We start from the raw sequence: 7414 nt of genomic DNA, 5'->3' as shown, positions 1-7414 counted from the left end.
AGGCGGATGTTTTGTGGACCACTTTGGTTTTCTTTTTTGCATGTGGCAGTTTTAAGTTATTAGTTTTTTTTAATTTTTAATAAGACGGGGTTTCACCATGTTGGTCAGGCTGGTTTTGAACTCCCGACCTCAGGTGATCCGCCCAGCTTGGCCTCCAAAGTGCTTGGATTACAGGCATGAGCCACCACGCCTGGCCAAGTTATTTGTTTTTAAAATCAGTACTTTTTAATGGAAACAACTTGACCAAAAATTTGTCACAGAATTTTGAGACTCATTAAAACAGTTTAATGAGAAAAAGAAAAAAAGTTGATTTGATGTTTCAAGACCCTTCTCTTGCTCCTGAAATGGGAAGCATTCCCTCATCCGCCTTGCAGGGTGTGAGATGGGGGCTGTGGCTCACTTTTTCGGTGTCCGCTGCTCAAACCTCTAGGGGGAGCGTGCAGACAGGCAGGTTGTGAGGCTCTAGCAGCATCTAGGGTAGGGTGTTTACAGCTCCTGAAGCCCCAGTGGGTGTGTGTGACAATGCACTCTTTCAGTTTAGCCGTCCATAGGTGGCTTATGTCAAACAACTCAGTTAGACCCTCTGCCTTACCACGAGGATGCTTTGTATCCTGGGGTTCTTGCCTAAGTGTGCCAGAAAAATTGGATCACCCGTGGGCTTGGGGGATGGGTGTAAGGTTTTTAAATTAAGTGCTCATAGCGCTCAGTGAGGTGGATGGAGAGGCCAGAAGGAGGATGGAGTGGGAAAGTGATCTTCCCCTGGAATTGGGCTGCTCAGTGGCCGGGCTCTCCTCCACCTGGCCTCGGCTGACCTGCAAGTCGTCCCGCCACAGATGGCCTGCTGGTGTCTGCTGGTGTCTGCCAGTGTGTTCTTCTGCTGGTGAGTTCCACTCAATGTCCAGCTGCTTGTGTCTGTGCTCACTAGGGTCTCGGGGCTTTTATAGGCACAGGATTGGGGGTGGCTGTGGTGGGCCAGGGTTGGAAAATGCAACATTTGGGCATAGAAACAGAATTACCTGTCCTCACCTAGGTCTGCAGTCACAGGCCTGAGGATGGAGCCTTTGCCAGGGACCCTGCCTTTCTCTACCCAGCACTTTCCTGCCCCGCTCCCGTATCACTCCCACATCCCTCCTCACTCTGGATCTCCCTTTCAGGGGGTCTGTGCCTCTGTCTGAGAAGCACAGCTCCAGGCATCTCAGGGGTTGCTGAGTTTCCACCATGATGGCATCACCCTCCACCAACCTGGAGGGAAGATCCTGATGTGGCATTAGAAAGCCAGAGGCAAGGTGGGCAAGTGGCACCTGTGCAGGGGAAGTTTCAGTGCCCTACCATCCATGATTGCCTTTCAAGTTTTCTAGAACCTTCCCTAGCTTCAGTTATTCTGATATGCTGATGTTAAAACCTGCCTATACCAAGGGTGTTTATGACTGTCAACAGCTTAGACAGTGACCCATCCCAGGGCCCTGGCATCTTCTCTGGGATCAGAGCTTTGAGCGACAGGAATGAACAACGGGGCATTCCAGGCTCCCTCAGCAGAGTGCAAGTCTCTGTGCCTGAGCTCTTCAGGGCAGGAGTGAGGTCACCTTGCACCAGCAGACATGGGGTGGGTGGTAAAGGAATACAGGAGGGCCTTACTTTAAGCACGCTCCAAATATGGAAGTATGGAAAAATCCAGACATATCAAACAGGCATCAGAGTTTTGTTTTTCAATCTATTTAAAATTTTTAATAACTAAAGTTATTGAATTTCCCCATGACTAAAATCTCCACAGCTTTTGAAAATAATGTTCTAGGTACAAAAATTAGATATCTCACTATGTACATTCAGGAGCACTTACTGTGCAGAACATGGCCCACCCCAGCAATGATATTATTAATTATAATAGAAACAAGCTTATTACTCACATGCTGACTCATATTTACAAGAGGTTTTGAAGTTTTATAAGGCTGACCTTTGAGCCATCCATTTTTGAGGACCTCACAATAGTCCCTAGTGGCTTTAAGAGTGGGGAAGCCTGTCACATCAAAGGCTAGTCAGATGAAATGAAGAATATGTTATAGGAACACTGAGTCCTTTCGAGCTTGGCTAGGGACAAAACCCACTCAGTAGAAGTTAGTCAACAAGTCTATACTGAGCACTTACTGGGTCCTCAGCCAGGTGTTGGTCATGAAGTGTATAAAATCAAGGTGACAGTATTTTCTAAACAGAAAACTTAGGGTTTTTAGTATAACAAAAGTTCTTTATGTCACTTATTGGTGCAAAGAGATATTTTGGGAGATGCAATTTGGACCTCAAGTATAGAAAAATGTGGGATAATTTATGTATTCATTTGAATAAAAGAGAATATCTGAAATTATGATTATCCTGGGAAAACAATTATGCATGGTCATTTGTTCAATAAAAACTGCTCAGGCTTCAGCACAAAGATGAAAGCTGCAGTCCTTGCCTCAAGGAGCTCACTGTCTAGTCGGAGATGGATGTGCCAATCAACAACAATAAGGGAATAGACGTGAAAACAAGATTCAGGAGAGTGAAGGAGTGCTGTCTTGCCTAGGTGTCAGGGATCTCTTCTCAAAGCAGGTAACTTGAGCTGAACAGTGAAGGATCAGTAGAAGTTTGCTAAGCAAACTTAGGTCAAGGAATATTCCAGATAGGAAATAGAATGTCTGAAATATGGGGGAATGGGACAGTGCATAGAGAATGACAAAAATTTCAGTCTGGTTAGAATGGTGGGTGGCCATGCGATGGGGTGAGGGTTGAGAGGTGAGAAATAAGACTGAGGTGAGATCATAAGTAGTTCTATATACCATCTTCATAATTTATTGTAATTTTTACTATTTTTTTTTTGAGACAGGGTCTCACTTTGTCACCTGGGCTGGAGTGTAGTGGCATGATCTTGGCTCACTGCAGCCTCAACCCTCTGGGCTCAAGCAATCCTCCTGCCTCAGCATCCCAAGTAGCTGGGACTTTAGGTACGTGTCACCACACCTGGCTAATTTTGTTTGTTGGTGGAGATGGGGTTTTGGCATGTTGCCCAGGCTGGTCTTGAACTCCTGAGCTCAAGTGATCCACCTGCCTTGGCTTTCCAGAGTGCTAAGATTACAGGCGTGAACCACTGCCTGGCCTCATGTTCATTATTTAGATGCTATTATCTAAGTCAAGTGCTATCAAATCATTTTAGCTCCAAGCCCTCCTTTCTTCAAATAAAAATCTGAGAAGTGCAATATAGAAATTGGATCAATGAGAAACTGCCCTGTGGGAGAGTGTGTGTGTGTGTGTGTGTGTGTGTGTGCACGCGCGCACGCGCAGGGGGAGTTCACAAGTCCCCTGGCAGCCTGACCATTTCTACATCCCTACTGGAGGTTTTTGTTTTGTTTTGTTTTGTTTTTTATTTACTTTTTATTTTATTTTATTTTTTTCTTTTTAAAAAGGAAGAAAAGAAAAAAAGAAAGAAAAGAATGAAGAAGAGGAAGAAAAAGGAAGAGAAAGAGAGAGAGAGAATGGGAGTATTGCTTTCTTGCCCAGGCTAGAATGCAGTTTAGAAATGGGTATTGAAAACCTCTTTTATACCAATAATTATACTTAATGATGTAGACAGGAAGGAATAAGGGAAGAAAATAACAAACAAGCAGCCAACCAATATTTCATTTAAACCTATGAAATGCTGTGCGATTACTGAGGAGTGATTTACTTCCGATTATGTAGTCACTTTTGGAATAGGTGTGAGGTGGTAAGTGGAGAGTTCTATAAATGTTTATTAAGTTTACTTGTTCCGGGTCTGAGTTCAAGTCCTGGATGTCCTTGTTAATTTTCTGTCTTGTTGATCTATAAAATCGTTAGCTGTTCTTGTTACATTAATCCTTTTGCCATTATGTAATGTCCTTATTTGCCTCTTTTGATCTTTGTTGCCTTAAAGTCTAGTTTATCGGAGGCGAGAATTGCATCTCCTGCTTTTTATTTATTTGTTTATTTTTACTCTCTGCTTGGTGGGTTAATCTTCCTCCTTCTCTTTGTTTTGAGTCTTTGTGTATCGTTGCATGTGAGATGGGTCTGGATGCAGCATACCGATGGGTTTTGGCTTTTTATCCAATTAGAATATATATAAGTTTAATACTGGCATTTGATGCTAGCTGGCTGTTTTGCCCATTAGTTGGTGTAAATTTTTCATTGTGTTGATGCTCTTTGCTTTTTGATACATTTTTGGAAAGGCTGATATTGGTTGTTCCTTTATATGTATAGTGCTTCTTTCAGAAGCTCTTGTAAAGCAGGCCTGGTGGTGGTGAAGTCTCTAAGTACTTGCTTGTTCACAAATGATTTAATTTTTCCTTCGCTTGTAAAGCTTAGTTTGGCTGGATATGAAATTCTGGGTTGAAAGTTCTTTTCTTTAAGGATGTTAAATATTGGTCCCCACTCTTTTCTGGCTTGTAGGGTTTCTGCTGAGATCTGCTGTAAGTCTGATAGGTTTCCCTTTATGGGTAACCTGACCTTTCTCTCTGGCTGCCCTTAGTATTTTCTCCTTCATTTCAACCCTAATAAATCTGGCGATTATGTGTCTTGGGGTTGGTCTTCTTGAAGAATATCTTTGTGGTGTTCTCTGTATTACCTGGAGTTGAATATTACCCTGCCTTACTAGGTTGGGAAAGTTTTCCTGAATGATATCCTGAAGAGTATTCCTACTGGAGATTTTAGAAGAATTTCCATGGAACACACTTTGGAAACTACTGACTTAGAAATTGGAGAGTAACTGATAAATTCTGAGCAGGGAGAATTAGGTGTTTTGAAAGATTGCCCTTGAGGTTGTATGACTGGTTGCTCTAAAAGGAGGGTGGCCAATGCTAAGAGATAAGCACAAAAGCTCAGGTGAGACGGTGAGAGGACAAATTGGAGCTCTCATTGTTGAGAAAATTTTTTTGTTGAGAAAATTTAAAATTTTTAAAAATAAATTTAAAAAATAAAAACAAAGTAAATAAAACATCTGAGATAAACTATTATCATTTTAGCATGGAGACTTCTGGTAGTGTAACTTGATCTGGGACAGAATTTGGAAATCCGAAAAAAATGAATGACATAAACCTTTAAAATTATGCTAAGTAAAAGAAGCCATTCACAAAGGACCACATATTACATAATTTCATTTATAGAAAATGTTCCAAATAGGCAAATCTATAGAAGTCGAAAGTAAATTGGTGATTGCATAGGGCTAGGGGATTTGGGTAACGTAGGGTGATGGCTACAAGGTATGGGTTACTTTTGGGAGTGGGTTAAATAGTGTTTCACCAAAATTCATGTTCATCCAGAACCTCAGAATGTTACCTTATTTGGAAATACAGTTTTTATAGATGTAATTAAAGTAGAGGTTAGAGTGGGATGTAAGTCCAATGATGATAATGCCCTTATAAGAGACAGAAAAGGACACACAGACCACACAGACACATAGGTAAGGCCATGTAAAGACAAAGGTAGGGATTGGAGTGATGCAGCCTCAAGCTAAGGAATTCCAGAAACCACCAGAAGCTGGAAAAGACAAGTACTATGTTGAAGAGAATTGGTGAAAGTGGGCATCTTTATCTTGTTCCAGTTATCAGGGGAAATGCTTTCAACTTTTCCCTGTTTAGTATAATGTTAGCTGTGGGTTTGTCATAGATGGCTTTTATTACATGAAGGCATGTCCCATCTATGCCAGTTTTGCTGAGCAGTTTAATCCTACAGGAGGCTGGATTTTATCAAATGCTTTTTTTGCATCTATTGAGATGATCATGTGATTTTTATTTTTAATTCTGTTTATGTGGTATATCACATTTATTGACTTATGTATGTTAAACCATCCCTGCATGCCTGCTATAAAACCGATTTGGTCATGATGGAGTATCTTTTTGGTATGCTGTTGGATTTGGTTCGCTAGTAATTTGTTCAGGATTTTTGCATCTGTGTTCATCAGGGATATTGGTAGTTTCCTTTTCTTGTAATGTTCTTTCCCAGTTTTGGTATTAGGGTGATACTGACTTCATAGAATGATTTAGGGAGAAATTTCTCTTTCTCTATCTTTTGGAATGGTGTCAATAGGATTGGTGCCAATTCTTCTTTGAATGTCTGAAATAATTCTGATGTGAATTCATCTGGTCTAGGACTTTATTTGCGTTGGAAATTTTTAAAATTACCATTTCAATCTTGCTGCTTGCTATTGGTCTGCTCAGAGATTCTTGAACTCCTGACCTCAGGTGATCCACCCACCTTGGCCTCCCAAAGTGCTAGGATTACAGGCGTGAGCCACCACACCCGGCCCTCAGAGATTCTATATCTTCCTGGTTTAATCTAGGAGGATTGTATATGTTCAGGAATTTATCTGTCTCCTCAAGGTTTTCTAGTTTATGCATGTAAAGGTGTATATAGTAGCCTTGAATAATCTTTTGTGTTTCTGTGCTATCAGTTATAACATCTCCCATTTTGTTTCTAGTGAGCTTATTTGGATCTTGTCTCTTCTTTTCTTGGTTAATCTTGCCAACAGTTGATCAATTTCATTTATCTTTCCAAAGAACCAGCTTTTTGTTTTATTTATCATTTGTCTTTTTGTTGTTGCTGTTGTTTCGATTTCATTTAGTTCAGATCTTCGTTATTTCTTTGCTTCTCCTGGGTTTGGGTTTGAATTGTTCTTGTTTCTCCAGTTCTGTGAGGTGTGACCTTAGATTGCCTATGTGTGCTCTTTCAGACTTTTGATATAGGCATTTAATGCTAGGAACTTTCCTCTTAGCATCACTTATGCTGTGTCCCAGAGGTTTTGATATGTTGTGTGACTATTATTGTTGAATTCAAATAATTTTTAAATTTCCATCTTGATTTCATTGTTGACTCAACAATCATTCAGGTGCAGGTTATTTAATTTCCATGTATTTGCATGGTTTTGAGTGTTTCTTCTGGAGTTGATTTCCAATTTTATTCCACTGTAGCCTGAGAGAGTACTTGACATAATTTTAATTTTCTTAAATTTACTGAGACTTATTTTGTGGCCTGTCTTGTGATCTATCTTGGAGAATCTTCCCTGTGATGATGAACATAATGTATATTATTCAGTTATTGAGCAGAATGATCTGTATATATCTGTTAAGTCAATTTGTCAAAGGGTACAGTTTAATCCATTATTTATTGATTTTCTGTCTTGATGACCTATCTAGTGCTGTCAGTGGAGTATTAAAGTCCTGCACTATTATTTTGTTGCTGTCTATCTCATTTCTTAAGTCCAGTAGTAATTGTTTTATAAATTTGGATGTGCCTGTGTTAGGTACATATATATTTAGTATTGTAATATTTTTCTGTTGAACTAGTCTTTTTATCATTATGTAATGTTCCTCTTTGTCTTTTTAAACTGCTGTTCCTTTAAATTTATTTTGTCTGATATAAGAATAGCTGCTCTTGATTA

The sequence above is a fragment of the Aotus nancymaae genome, unplaced genomic scaffold, assembly GCF_030222135.1.
Source record: "Aotus nancymaae isolate 86718 unplaced genomic scaffold, 86718_ANA_hifiasm-v0.15.2.pri h1tg000002l, whole genome shotgun sequence".
Lineage (NCBI taxonomy): Eukaryota > Metazoa > Chordata > Mammalia > Primates > Aotidae > Aotus > Aotus nancymaae.
Note: the sequence above shows the minus strand (reverse complement) of the source record.